This window comes from Apostichopus japonicus, chromosome 12 (assembly GCF_037975245.1).
Source record: "Apostichopus japonicus isolate 1M-3 chromosome 12, ASM3797524v1, whole genome shotgun sequence".
NCBI classification, from domain to species: domain Eukaryota; kingdom Metazoa; phylum Echinodermata; class Holothuroidea; order Aspidochirotida; family Stichopodidae; genus Apostichopus; species Apostichopus japonicus.
Window position 1 is genome coordinate 31,253,028 of NC_092572.1, and position 15,250 is coordinate 31,268,277.

Sequence of the window (15,250 nt, forward strand, 5' to 3'; positions counted from 1 at the left end):
CAATCAACCCATTATACATACCATGTATGCCAATCAACCCATTATGCATACCATGTATGTCATAATGCCAATCGACATTATACATACCATGTATACCAATCAACCCATTACACATACCATGTATACCTATCAACCCATCATACATACCATGTATGTCAATCAACCCATTATGCATACCATGTATGTCATAATGCCAATTGACAATATACATACCATGTATGCCAGTCAACCCATTATACATACCATGTATGTCATAATGCCAATCGACATTATACATACCATGTATGCCAATCAACCCATTATGCACACCATGTATGTCATAATGCCAATTGACATGATACATACCATGTATACCAATCAACCCATTATACATACCATGTATGCCAATCAACCCATTATGCATTCCATGTATGTCATAATGCCAATCGACATTATACATAACATGTATACCAATCAACCCATTATACATACCATGTATGCCAATCAACCCATTATGCATACCATGTATGTCATAATGCCAATCGACATTATACATACCATGTATGCCAATCAACCCATTATGCATACCATGTATGTCATAATGCCAATCGACATTATATGATGGGTTGATTGGTATACATGGTATGTATAATGGGTTGATTGGTATACATGGTATGTATAATGTCGATTGGCATTATGACATACATGGTATGCATAATGGGTTGATTGGCATACATGGTATGTATAATGTCGATTGGCATTATGACATACATGGTATGCATAATGGGTTGATTGGCATACATGGTATGCATAATGGGTTGATTGGTATACATGGTATGCATAATGGGCTTATTGGCATACATGGTATGTATAATGTCGATTTGCATTATGACATACATGGTATGCATAATGGGTTGATTGGCATACATGATATGTACAATGTCGATTTGCGTTATGACATACATGGTATGCAAAATTGGTTGATTGGCATACATGGTATGTATAATGGGTTGATTGGCATACATGGTATGTATAATGTCGATTGGCATTATGACATACATGGTATGCATAATGGGTTGATTGGCATACATGGTATATATAATGTCGATTGGCATTATGAAAAACATGGTATGCATAATGGGTTGATTGGCAAACATGGTATGTATAATGTCGATTGGCATTATGACATACATGGTATGCATCATGAGTTGATTGACATACATGGTATGTATGATGGGTTGATAGGTATACATGGTATGTATAATGGGTTGATTGGTATACATGGTATGTATAATGTCGATTGGCATTATGACATACATGGTATGCATTATGGGTTGATTGGCATACATGGTATGTATAATGGGTTGATTGGTATACATGGTATGTATAATGTCGATTGGCATTATGACATACATGGTATGCATAATGGGTTGATTGGCATACATGGTATGTATAATGTCGATTGGCATTATGACATACATGGTATGCATAATGGGTTGATTGGCATACATGGTATGCATAATGGGTTGATTGGTATACATGGTATGCATAATGGGCTGATTGGCATACATGGTATGTATAATGTCGATTTGCATTATGACATACATGGTATGCATAATTGGTTGATTGGCATACATGATATGTATAATGTCGATTTGCGTTATGACATACATGGTATGCAAAATTGGGTGATTGGCATACATGGTATGTATAATGGGTTGATTGGCATACATGGTATGTATAATTTCGATTGGCATTATGACATACATGGTATGCATAATGGGTTGATTGGCATACATGGTATATATAATGTCGATTGGCATTATGAAAAACATGGTATGCATAATGGGTTGATTGGCAAACATGGTATGTATAATGTCGATTGGCATTATGACATACATGGTATGCATCATGAGTTGATTGACATACATGGTATGTATGATGGGTTGATAGGTATACATGGTATGTATACTGGGTTGATTGGTATACATGGTATGTATAATGTCGATTGGCATTATGACATACATGGTATGCATAATGGGTTGATTGGCATACATGGTATGTATAATGGGTTGATTGGTATACATGGTATGTATAATGTCGATTGGCATTATGACATACATGGTATGCATAATGGGTTGATTGGCATACATGGTATGTATAATGTCGATTGGCATTATGACATACATGGTATGCATAATGGGTTGATTGGCATACATGGTATGTATAATGGGTTGATTGGTATACATGGTATGTATAATGTCGATTGGCATTATGACATACATGGTATGCATAATGCACATAATACACACAGAAATATAAAGTTTTAAAGCACTGATTACTACTGTACTGACCACTAATATACTGACTACTACTGTAAGTTATGAAAACAGACCACATTGGGCAAGAAAACACAACATTCAATTTCTTATTTCATCACCCACCCCATTGCGCCATTTTGCCTTCCATGAATGTAAAACATGCTTTGTCAATTTGAAGAAAGAAATTGAAGACATTATGAGAAATAAATGAGACAAATTTTAAACAATAACAAATGATCTGCAACAATGTCATCAAATAATGATACAGAAGCAATTGTAAAAAACCTTCCTCTCATCAACCCTCTAATTCTGTGTATGTATTTCCCTCTTAAAATTAGAATTACCCCCCCCCCCCCCCACACACACACACACACACCAACCTCCAGTTATAGAGCAAAACAATACCCTCCCTTTCAAAAAGAAACTCTAACATAATTATATTTTAATTTAACGATTGTTTTTTTTTTATTTCTTAATCCTGACAGCTGACAATTTCAGTTGTTTTAAAAATCTGATGTTTAATATACAGTTCTAGCAAAGCATGACCTCGTTAGAAACGAGCCACACTTTTACAACATGGAAACTGAAGATGTTCATTTACTTCTCAGAACCGTTTCCTGATCTTTACACGGTAATTTCCATCTGTTAACACCTCTGTGTTCCACTCAGTTGAAATCTATCAGTAGAAAAAGAAAATGAATCTAAACGAGTTTATATTCAATAAATATTCCAAAAGGCTCACAAAATGGCAAAAGAATAATTTCTGAGTGAAAGATATTAAATAATACAAGAAGATAATGCTACCAATGGTATGAAATAGTAGAAACACTGTACATCCAAAGAAACTTTAAATATTTAAACAAAGAATGGACAGAATAATTAAATTCAAACCGATTGCTGTTCTTTTACAAATAAAATCCAACATTCTTCACTGGGTGGTGTAGGAGGAGAGTTGCCAGGTGATGCCAGACTACTTAGAGATGTGCACAGCTCTTGCCAGGAGTAAGGGGGTGGGGGGGGGGGTAGATGTAAATATTTATGTGACATTCATGTGTTTCCAACTACTGTAAATGTGTGAAGGATGTTAAATTTAAGCCATGATGGTACCATGACTTGCAAAATGGTGCCAGGTCATATTAAGAAGAGTAAACATGGTAGAAATAGCTTATCAAGAGTACAACCTACCCTCCTCCCCCCTTCCACCTACCACAGATTAAGCCAACGGAAACTGGACTCAAAGTCCTAGTCTCTTACTAGACTATCATAAAAAAAAATAAAGAGGGTTGGTAACACAGCAAGAAGGATGAAGCTATCCACCCATACTTGCTGGCTACCCTATACAATTATTCTCATATTGATCTCAACAAGAGTATTAAATTTAGTGCCAGAAATATGGAATTCTTTATTCATTACTTTAACATGTGAAGTTTAAAGTTACAAAGTGTTTTAGATGTACACAGCTGGACTCACTACCATTTAACAACATAACCATGGATGATGGAGTTCTAGTATTTTAATGAAACTCATGACATCATTGATACTTGTCTAATTGGCTTGTACCTTCACTTTCCATGATCACTAAGTTGTGTAGAGGCTGGTACATCCTGTAATGTAGTGTTGAAAATATTGGTCACATGCAAGGCAAAATAATGATGAAATATGTATAAATTATTTCAGCAGTTATAGATCTATAATAGTTCAGAGGTCAACAGGTGACCAGATTGAATGGAGGCAGTCTCGCTATTAATGGTATTATTCATATTGATTTACCTATTGTTAGACTTTGTGACAACAGTTATTACTTTCATATTCATCTTTAGGTTACTTTCATATAAGAGGGAAGTTGGGGGTGGGGGGGGGGGGGCTGTGGGTCAGTGCACAATACTCCTTAAGAAGGGTAGTGTTGTCTCCCAGTCTCCTTTACCTAAATCAGCTGTTTCTATCATGAATCATATATTCAAGGTTTAATGATAATAGTATAAAGAGAAATTTATACGATTGATAATAATCAGCATGTTTTAATGTTACTTAGCTCCTTTATATGTAAACCTGCTGTCAACCATTTTAGCTGTGATATCACAAACCTTTTTTAAAATATGACAAATCTTCTTTTCCTTTGTGTAAAGAAATTGTAAATTCAGACCTTGGTACCCAACAAACTTTGACTGTCTTTGTATCTGCAAGGTAACTCAACATGCTCACCATACGTTAAGGTTGATATGTAACAGCATGTCAGAAAACCTTGGGATTAGCCCACAATAGCTTAGTGTAATTGCAAGGATACATGAGAGTAGCCAGCCTTCGTGGTGTGCAAGTTTTTGTCCCCATTTCAGGAGTTAGAGATGTAAGGTCTAATTGATGCCTTATTGTTTCATGTCATGAAATGGGCTCTAACCCAGGAGCTTGACAAGCTTTTTGTAGTGGGAGGGGGTAAAATATTATGTTGTCCACACGAGCGATAAAGGGGTACAGGGGAGTGCTGTCCCCCCACTCTTTCAGATATTTGTAAGAAATGAAGGGTACTTAGATGCAAAACAGGTGCTATGTTTTGTCACTCTTGAAACAATCTTGAAGATATTATCAGCTGTGTATGTTGTACTGCATAAACATGTTATATCTTTATACACTGTACTTCAGAAATTTCTGTAAAAGTAGTCTCCCTGCATGCTATGGATCACCGTCCTGCCCCCCCCCCTCCTCCTTGAATTTATTCTGGGGATTAAATTCCCCACAAATAACGCATAACACATGGTTGCAACCCTGCTGTACCCTCTGTTTAGATGCCAATGTATACAACATTACATGAGTGTAATTTAGAGCAATTTCCTGCAGGCAATGCAAAGAGTAAAATGAGTAAAATGTCAACTAGGATAGCATTGAACATGGTACCCAGCCAGTAGGGCAATTTCCTAATGCTACTTCCTCTCTAAACTCTACTCCAATATCCTGCATTCAAAGCACTGGTATTGACAGTACAAACTTGATCTGATAGAAACATGATATTCATACTGCTCGTACTGACAATACAAGTGCTCTGAAGCAGGACTACAGTATACAAAAAATATCCCAACTGGGTGGTGGCACCCCATGGCGTCATGCATATTCAAAGTTATTTAAAGCTATCACTACTGGCAATATTAGTTATATGGGGATGTAAGGGCTAAAGATAGCAATTACTGGTAGGAGATACCGGGAGAATCCCTAATTCATTCAATCTCATCTGATTTATTGTATTAATGGGTCAAAACAATACCAAGATTACAGGTAGCAATGCACAACTTCAAAGACTTGATACTTTCAAACACATCCATGATCAGACCAAGGTACATACTAGAAAAACTTAGCTTGCCTGGCATGTGGGCAATAATTATTTTCTACAGAAGTTGAAGTTTTCTGATGAACTGTTATTTGAGGTATCTATCAGTAGCTGTCTCCACTTTAGAGAAATCTTCCATCCAACACTGCATACTACAATATAGTAATTGTGTTTAGTAAAGTTTGTTATCTCTACACATTTAAACAAGTGGAATCTTAAAAAGGGCATTTGATGTTATTTATAGAACTACTTAGGCCAGCTGTCTTCACGTACATATGGCCTGTAGATTTGATCAAAGTATCCAACACAACCCATTACCATTTCACCAACTGACTGTTGAGAAATTATCATGTGAAAGCTCATGAGACTCACATCAACAAAGGAAGTTATGTCAGCAGTGATGTGTTCCAGCTTGACTTTCTCTTTCACTTTCTTAAAGGAAATGTACAGAAGATATGTTGAAAACGGTACCATCTGGAGGTTAAAGAGAAAATAAAATATAACTCAACTTTCCATTCACTACAAATTATCAAGGTGAAAATTCATCACATCTGTGATCATTTTGTAACAGAGATCAACTTCTTTCCTTGTGTCTTATTAATAAGTATATATGAATATTTTAGCTGTATTCTCATGGCAGCATATATATATTGTATTCTGTTTCTGTTTTTATCTTTGGGTTTGTTGGACTGCCCTAACAGCACAGCACTAATATTATCATTTAAAGCACCTTTGCCTCTATCTTAAAGCTGCTTTTTAGGAATATGTTTTGCATCTGAGACAATCAATACAATTAGTTATTTATAACACTTGTAGTGGTAATAATATTTTGAACCCCCCCCCCCATCCACACCCAATAAAAAACATCTTTTGACAATTGCTGGAGTTTTTCTACCAACTTTGTGAGCTATCTTCCATAGTATTGCAACAGGAAATAAATGTAGAAAGCACATTTGCTTGAGTTTGCTGGATATATCTCATAAATGCCCAGTACTATAACTGAAGTGCAAATAATGTACATCTTAGTAGAGCACATTAAGAGAATCCTTCAACACTATTGGACAATGGCTAAGAATGGAATTCTGAATTACTTTGGTTTTTTACACTGAGGATATGCATATGGTCGAGATGCTACATGTATGTCTTGAATTACTGACAACATATGCACACAGTACAGTAAACCAACCAAAGACTTCCACTTGTAATCCCTTAGTATATAGCTCATTGGCAAATGGCATAAAGACAAGATTATCTTTTGATCTAAATTTGACATCAATTTTCTTGGGTTTTGGATGCACTGAGAGGGGAAGGGTAGGAAAGGAATTGGTAAGCAATACACTGTATGGCATACCGTGCCTAGTATATGGTGTATGTATGTTAGATTGAGACCTTAATCTTCCCTTAGGCCCTTAGTGAGTTTATTGATCAAGCAAGTCTCTGCTCCACCAGGATTAGGCAGTAACAAAATCACTTTCTACCAAAACTCAAATCTAATTATCACTACAAACCAGCTTACCAGTCCTGCTATACACTTATTATACACTTACCATCACCATCAGCATATTGTAAACCATGCTGTACAAGATCCGCATCATGTGATCCCCAAAAATCATCTCAAGACTGCACATTTACCTAATGAGGAGATAAAGACAAAGACAATAAGAATCAGTTTTCACTAATTCTATATTGAGAATATCTGAACTGATATTGCTTAATGTAAACATTAAAAAAACATTGTTATTGAGTTTACCTTTTATTTACTCAACATTTATCATATTGCTCACAGATATACAAGCTAATGCTAAAATGACTTATGCCCCTGGAACAACTCGATAGTTTCAAATTCATTTATTTTATTGTAAGGTGCTTTTTATTTTAAAGTTGAATATATTTTTAAATTTATCCATAAACAAGACAATAGGATAAACATGGTAACATGTTCACAATCCTTTGGATTAGACTAAATTGATCAGCACACTTTCTAATTTGGTACTTTTAACATTATTTGGTGCAGCAGGCCAATGAAGTTCTAAGTTTTTTACTTTGAAGTCGAGCAAAGTTAGGCTTGATTACTGGTCTGGATTGCTTTTGTCAAACAATTGGTATACCAGTGTCAAGCAGAGGATGCTCTAGTATATAAATGTTGTTTTTGCATTAACAACTGTCCCAGTAACTTCATTTCCACTTTTGCCAATAGACATCAACCTGACACCCCCCCCCCCCCCACTCCCCAAACACACAGTTATAACAGAATTATGCAATAACTTTAAGACCATTCAAAGAATAAGATTTCAGATGACATAACATGCTAAATCCTACAAGAACTTGTCATATTGTGTTGAATGATCTTCTGTGATAGAATCATAAACTGTTGCTTGTCATAGTGCAATACTCAAAACCTAGCATTATCCACGACAACTATTTAATATGATGGGATGGGTGGACCTTTTCTTAAATTACATAATATCCACTCAACCTGGAGACAGTGACAATGGAAAGCATTAAATGGATAGCATTATATGCTCACACAGAAATGAAACTGTTTCATCATGAAACAATGGATGTCTAATGACCATTAAAATTGGTCAGATTTGAAAGATTAGAGATGTACTTGGCATCAGAATTTCATGTTCTTGAAACCTACAATTATGGTACAATTTGTAGAGATAATGCTACAATTAGAGAAACACTGAACAAAGAGGTCTCACAGAACCCCTGAGTTTAAGACACAACCTTTAGCAGTATTCTAACTGGATTGTTTATATGCTATGTCTTGGTTTGCAGTGATTGGAATTGATGGGGTTGGGGGGAGGGGTGCTGGATGGAAGACATTCTGGTGTGGAAATTTTCCTTGAAGGATCATCTGATACGTCATGGAGTAAAAATATCCAATTAAACACTTATATTCATGTAGGAGGGGGATGGGTGGGTGGGGTAAGAATCAGGTGGTGGACCATAAAATCATTACCCTGCTCAAGGGCGTAGGAACCGGGGCGCTGGGGGGGGGGGGCGCCAGCCCCCCAGTGAAAAATGTGGTGGGGCGGAAGTATCATTCCCCCCCCCCGCTTCGCAAGTCAGAAAACCCCTTTTTCATTTCCAAATGAGAAAAAAAATCTCATGTGGAGCACCAAATTGCATCTAAGGCCAGGTGAAAATGCAAAATTATTTACAAAATGGAGTGGGTGTTGAAGTGTGCTATATTGCACCAAATTGCATCTGAGGCCACCTGAAAATGCAAAAAAACGGGGGACACCCCCTCCCCTTAGACCCCTCCCCCAGGCCGGCCATCAGTCTTCAGCCCCCCCCCCCCCCACTCAAAAGTACCTTCCTACGCCACTGACCCTGCTCATGTATACTGTACACATTTCATCCAAGAGCTGTAATCCGGATATGAAAGTGGTAAACCCCTTAAAAGGGCGATCTCAGGACTGAATAACTCCAGTTTACCTGATGATGAGAAAAAAAAAATGCATTTGGTCATCAGTTATCATGTTATTATTCATGTAAATTGTCATCACCCCGTCTGCAAGTTAGCAGCAATCTATCATGTAACATTGTCAAACACAGAACACAGCTATTATAAACATATGGTATGCTGTAGTTTAAAACTAATTTGCTCCGTTATAATTATAAAAACAATGTTTAGAAACTAATGCAACTTGTGAGGAGATAATTGTATCTAATTTAGTGTGTCAGCTTTGGTGGATGGGTGTTTAATATTATTTTTATCATTTAATGGCACCAGGCCCCTGGAGACTGCATTGCTTACATTGACCTAGTTACACCACTCTCTGGGGGATCTCTTTACAGATTTTAGATCACCAAATGTTTATAGAGTACCCTGTTCAGCTGGTCAATAGCTATCCAATATGGTCATTTCTTTCCACATATTTGGCAAATGAAGCACTTGTAACCTCAAAATTTTGAGTTAAACAAGTTTTGAGATGATTAAGTAAAATTTGGACTTGTGAGGTAAAAAAAGGTCAGAATTTTGAAATTTGGTGACACAAGTTATTTTTTTTTACCTATGTCCCTATTAAGCCACCTTACTCAAGTCGTTGAAGTTAGATCAATTTTGAGACGAACATATTTTGCAAAACCAATTGCAGTGACTGGCTGAGCAATGTTTAAAATTAAACAAGCACAAGTGACAATTCTGTATTAACAGCTGTATATACTCAGATGAGTAGGAAGTATTTCCAATTGTGTTCTCTGTGTCACAACCCGTTCTGGGATAACCGCTCAAGTATTATATTGATTGCTTTACGTGTTTAGTTAATTGGATGCTAATTATTTAGACATGGTTTTGTGTATCCTTAAGCATTACGTAATCATTTCTTTGTTAACGAGTATCGGAATTCCGTCGGCATCTGGTATAAATAGAACAGCAAAGCCACGTGCTCTCTCTTTTCAATCTCGGTCTTGAACCGAAAGCAAAACCATGGCAAAAGAGGCAGGGAAGAAGCTAAATTAAAGCTTGAACGAGGAGGAAAAGCAAGAGAACGTGAAACTAAGAAAAGGAAAAGGCCGACGCTCGTATAGGAAGAATTAAGGAATATTCATTTGTAATAACCATACACGTTGACAGAACCATCAACGAACAAAACTAGGACCATAATAAGGAAAGAATGCCATATGAAGAATAGAAGTTAACACGTTTAAAAGGATATATATAGAATATGATAGAATATATATAATATATAGAATATATATTTATATATTTTTATATAGAATATGATATTTAATGTTCTCTGATAGTGATTTTGCAGCCCTAGTGGAGCCCATGGGGGGGGGGGGGAGGTGGCAGTGCTCACCACCCTAATGGATGCCAGTGCTTGTATACGTATATCTTTGAATGCCCTCTAAATGTGTTTATTTTAAACAGTATTTAGCTCTCAAATATATGCAAGAAATGTTGTCATGATATGATATTGATAACGAGTGGCAGAGGATTTTTACTTCCTTAACTATGCTTGCTAGCCAGCAGTTTGGTGAATCAAGTCACAACAAACAAGATGTATACAGTACTTCATTCTTACCGTTCCTATACATTCTGTGGGTCAAGAAGTGTACAGTAGGATACTGAAAGAGGCTTGATAGGTTTACAGTATAGGTCCTGATCTCCTCTATCCAGTACAGTCTCTGTCATCATCTTCACTAGAGGGTTTCTTCCTACAGTTGAATTATTACATCATGGAGCCGTTGGAGCCTCAGTGACTTCTAAATCAAAGTGAAACACTATCATGAAATCAAATTAGTTATTCAGAAATTTCAGAAGACTTCAGAAACAAAAGGATACTCACAACAAAGAAGACCCAATTGTAGCAGTTCCACATTGATCCAATCATTGATCATTTCAATTTAGTGATTATACAGTATTACAGAATACAGTGTTTGGATTCTGAAGCTTTCTGAAAGTTCTTAGGAGCTTTTGGATTCAGATAGCAAAGTGACCACCACAGCTGTTTTTGTGGGCAATCAACTTCACATGTTAGCTGTAAAAGACCCCAACACTTTTAGTAAGTAAATTATGTAAAAGTGCATATTTGATTTGTGATATTGAAACTGTAGAAACGTCAATACTTAGGAAATGAGCATAACCAGCACAAACCTTGTTAATTCTGGATATGTTCCCAACAATGGGTTGTCTTGGACCAGTAAGGGTGGTGTAAAGCACTGCAGTAGTTTGGGTGACACAAACTAAAATAATGCTTGTATATGATATGGAATATTGAATCTCAATCTTTTGAAAACCTTGCATTTCATTTGACCTTTATTCACTGGCAGGTTAGCACTTAAATCCACAATATCCCAGGAAAGGAAACAAATCCAGAGTACTTTACGAGTAGCTTTTTATGACTATATTTGGCTAAAACCTCAGACAGTTGGATGATCTCGCAAATGTAGAACACTTCTTCAACAAATTAATAATATTATCAAAGTATTTGAAGGAGGAAACCTCCCCTTCAACTTGTTACCAACTATTGTAGGGACCGAGTGAGAGAGAGAGCGAGAGAGATGACATGTGTACACTCCAGGGTCTGGTGCAGTTCTGTTTATTGACACACAATCACAATATAGTACTATACCACAGTAGGCTACACTAACAGTTAACTAATACTCACAAGGTTATAACCACACCCAAGCAACCTAGTTGCCCAATCACAAACATACAGGAAGAATAACAGTTTACCATAACATAATACAATGAGACCAGAGTCAGCAGATGATTACATAATAACATCTGGGCATAGAGACACATGCAAGTAAATACTATAATAGCAGGTGCACAATAGGTAAAGGTAAGTAACAATAGGCAATAGATGCATGCTGTGTAGGCTGGAACCCTACAATCTCCCCCCCTTTAGAAAAAGCTTTTTCCAAAATATGAATTTACTACTGCACGAGTCGAAGTTGATCAACATGTGCGATTCTTTTCTCCTTTGTCTTGATGTCTTCTAGCACAAAAGTCACAGACGATGACTGATTAACAATAAGATAAGGTCCTCGCCACTTTGGGGCAAGTTTGGCGGAGAACTTCTTCCTCAAATTAGACAGTGCATGTGACTTCAATAGCACCTTACAACCAACATGAACCTTTACCTCAGACCTTGTCTTATTATACTGAAGCTTATTTCTTCTTGCCTGACGTTGCATATTATCATTAGCAGATTTAAGCATGCCTCTGAATGAACTCTTTCCTATGGGTCCCATTCGGTCTCCATCTACCCACTCTCCTGGTCCCACAATCTTCCTATGTAAAAATAACTCTGCAGGGGAAAACCCAGTCGCATCATGTACGAAAGAGTTCAAAGCAAACATGAACTCGGGGACGTGCACATCCCAATCGGTGTGAACATCAGCATTCACAAAACAACACAACATTGAGACAATATTTCTGTTCACCCTTTCAACCCAATTTGCCTGAGGATGATAAGGGGTCGTAAAAATCCTCTTGACACCCCACAGTATGCAAAGCTCTGCGACATCTTTTGACACCATTTGGGGTCCATTGTCAGAAACCAACTTATTACATGCACCCCATGTACAAAACAATTGTCGTAAAACTGCTCTCAGTACTTTACCCGTGGATCTCTTTAAGGTCATTAAGAAAGAAAATCTTGAGAAATGGTCAGTGATTACCAAAATATACAAATTCCCTGCATTACTTTCAGGAAAAGGGCCTAGCAGGTCCATGGCCATCACATCCCAGGGATATTGACTTGTAGTGGATTCCATGTAACCTGAAGGCTTACAATACATAGGCTTTGACAGTTGACACTGTCTACACTTTTTCACAAAAGTTTCTACATCACTTTTCAAGTTTTTCCACCAAAACTTTTCCCGGATTTTTGAAATGGTCTTTCTCATACCCAGATGGGGAGAGGTGGGGGTACAGTGATGATGTGCAATAACCTCCATAACTAACTCACCAGGCACCACTACCTTATTGCTATGCGAATTATTATCAACATACTTAACCAAACCCTCTGCCATCACATACTTTGGGTGAGATAAATCATTATCTAATAACTGCTTTTTGATGCCAGAAATCACTGGATCACTCTGTTGTCTTATAATAAACTGATTAACATCTGAAAGAATGTGGGCTACCTCTGCTTGTCCCTGATCGGTACTCACGACATTACCCAATCCTGCACAACCCTCGCAATTATAATGATCAATTCCTTCAACATCTTTCTTACTAAGCCCTAGGCATAACCAGTGGTACCATTTTTCACAAATCTCACATTGAATCCAAAACACCTTTTCCGATGGATCCCCTTTACATTCAGAGTGGAAACAAACATTCTGGTCATACTGTACTGTAGAAATGGTAGATCTAGAAAGAGCATCTGGAACAAGATTCTGGGAACCTGGTCTATAATGAACTGTGTAAACGAACTCTTGAAGTTTTAAAGCCCACCTAGCCAATTTCCCTTTCAGTGCAGAGTTTCGCAACAACCATACTAATGCCTGGTGATCTGTAAACACTGTAGTGTGCGAACATTCCAGGTAGGGTCGCCATTTTTCAAACGCCCATACAACTGCTAAGCACTCCAATTCTGTCACAGAGTAATTCCGCTCAGCAGAGCTCAAAGCTCGAGATGCAAAGGATACAACCTTCTGCTCCCCTGAACTAGAGCGCTGGAGAAGAGCAGCACCCAAACCTACCCCACTGGCATCTGTGTGAAGTTCAAATGGCCTACCAAAGTCTGGAATAGTCAGTGATATGGCCTTTGTTACCTCTTTCTTTACCCTGGTAAAAGCCTTTTGACACTCCTCAGACCATTCCCACTTCACCCCTTTTCGCCTCAATCTGTTAAGGGGTTCCACCACAGTAGCATAATTCTCCACAAACTTTGCACACCATCCTGTTAAGCCTAAAAATCTTTCAAGAGCCTTTCTACTTGTTGGAGGCTGATAATCTCTAACTGCATCACACTTTGAGGGATCCACTTTGATACCATTACCATCAACAATAAACCCCAAAAACTTAATCTGTCGATAAAGTATATGACACTTATCAGGATTAACTGTCAAACCTGCCTCTCTTAGACACTGCAGTACCCCTTGAAGATCCTGAAAATGATCACCAACTGTGGGAGAGTGCACAACAATATCGTCAATGTACGGGTAGAAACGACGCTCTGAAACATCATTAAGAGGTTGAAGAACTACATCTACAAGGTTTTGGAAATGCTGACTTGCATTACGCAACCCGAATGGTAATCTTTTAAATTGAAACACACCCTCCTCACACACAAAGGCAGTCTTTGCTTGATCATCAGGGTGTATTGCAGACTGCCAAAACCCAGCCTTCAAATCTATGGTTGAGAATACCTTCGAGTTATGCATTGAATGCAATATACTATCAATCACTGGTATAGGATAATTACATGGTGTGGTGACTGCATTGAGAGCTCGATAATCGATGGCCAGTCTATATGTACCATCTTTTTTCTCAACCATTACTACAGGGCTAGACCATTGTGAATTAGATGGAATAATAATATCAATTTCTAACATTTCCCTTATCTGCTGTCTTAAGCTATCCCGTTTCTTTGGGGATAATTTATACGGGCGTTGTTTCACAGGTTTGGCATCCCCTGTTTCAATTCTGTGCTGTAGCCAACCACAATACCCTGGCCTATCCACAAAAACATCTCCATAGTCACCTAACAACTGCCTAACCTGGTCCTGAAAACCTTCTATCTTCCCAGAGACCACACCCCCTGGAGTGTGCACATGCTCTGTACTACTGGGCTCTCTCATCCCATGCTCCTTATTTCTCACCTTCAACCCCTTCACCAGGCCACCACCATAGCACTCTACCAATACCAAAGGAAACTTAATCTTGGGGTCCTGCCTTTCTGACCAATATGAGTTCCCACTTATATCAAAAACTAGGGCAAATACTTTAAGAAGATCCCTACCCAAAAGCACTTGACATGGTATCTCTGTTACAAAAAGCTCTACCTGCTCAGTTTCACCTGCAACAGACATATTAAAGGACACTTTACCTGTGACAATTAGAGGTGTATTGTCCAAAAGCGAAAAACTAAGTGGTTGTTCTAAATATACAATTTCCTGTGGATCCACCAGTGAGGGATGAATAAATGATCTCGCCGCC

The 15,250-nt window shown here is 37.7% G+C and overlaps 3 protein-coding genes across 8 annotated transcripts in view; 2 read left to right on the forward strand and 1 right to left on the reverse strand.

Annotated features, from left to right (window-relative positions):
- The window catches only part of LOC139977740 (uncharacterized), a 220,149-nt gene that overhangs the window by 166,790 nt on the left and 38,109 nt on the right, over nucleotides 1–15,250 (forward strand). The gene's annotated exons all lie outside the window — the stretch shown is intronic.
- LOC139977767 (uncharacterized) overlaps nucleotides 1–15,250 on the reverse strand; it is a 169,131-nt gene that overhangs the window by 152,009 nt on the left and 1,872 nt on the right. For 2 of the 3 annotated variants that reach the window (XR_011796671.1, XR_011796670.1), the window contains exons 2-5: nucleotides 10,656–10,836; nucleotides 8,941–9,063; nucleotides 7,164–7,248; nucleotides 5,989–6,090 (exon numbers count right to left, since the gene is read on the reverse strand). The gene's annotated coding sequence lies outside the window, so the exon portion shown is untranslated. Of the gene's footprint in view, nucleotides 1–5,988; nucleotides 6,091–7,163; nucleotides 7,249–8,940; nucleotides 9,064–10,655; nucleotides 10,837–11,227; nucleotides 11,578–15,250 lie in introns of those variants that run through there. The other variant, XR_011796669.1, reaches the window with a different exon arrangement.
- The window catches only part of LOC139977750 (NLR family CARD domain-containing protein 4-like), a 75,798-nt gene that overhangs the window by 49,929 nt on the left and 10,619 nt on the right, over nucleotides 1–15,250 (forward strand). The window lies entirely within an intron of this gene.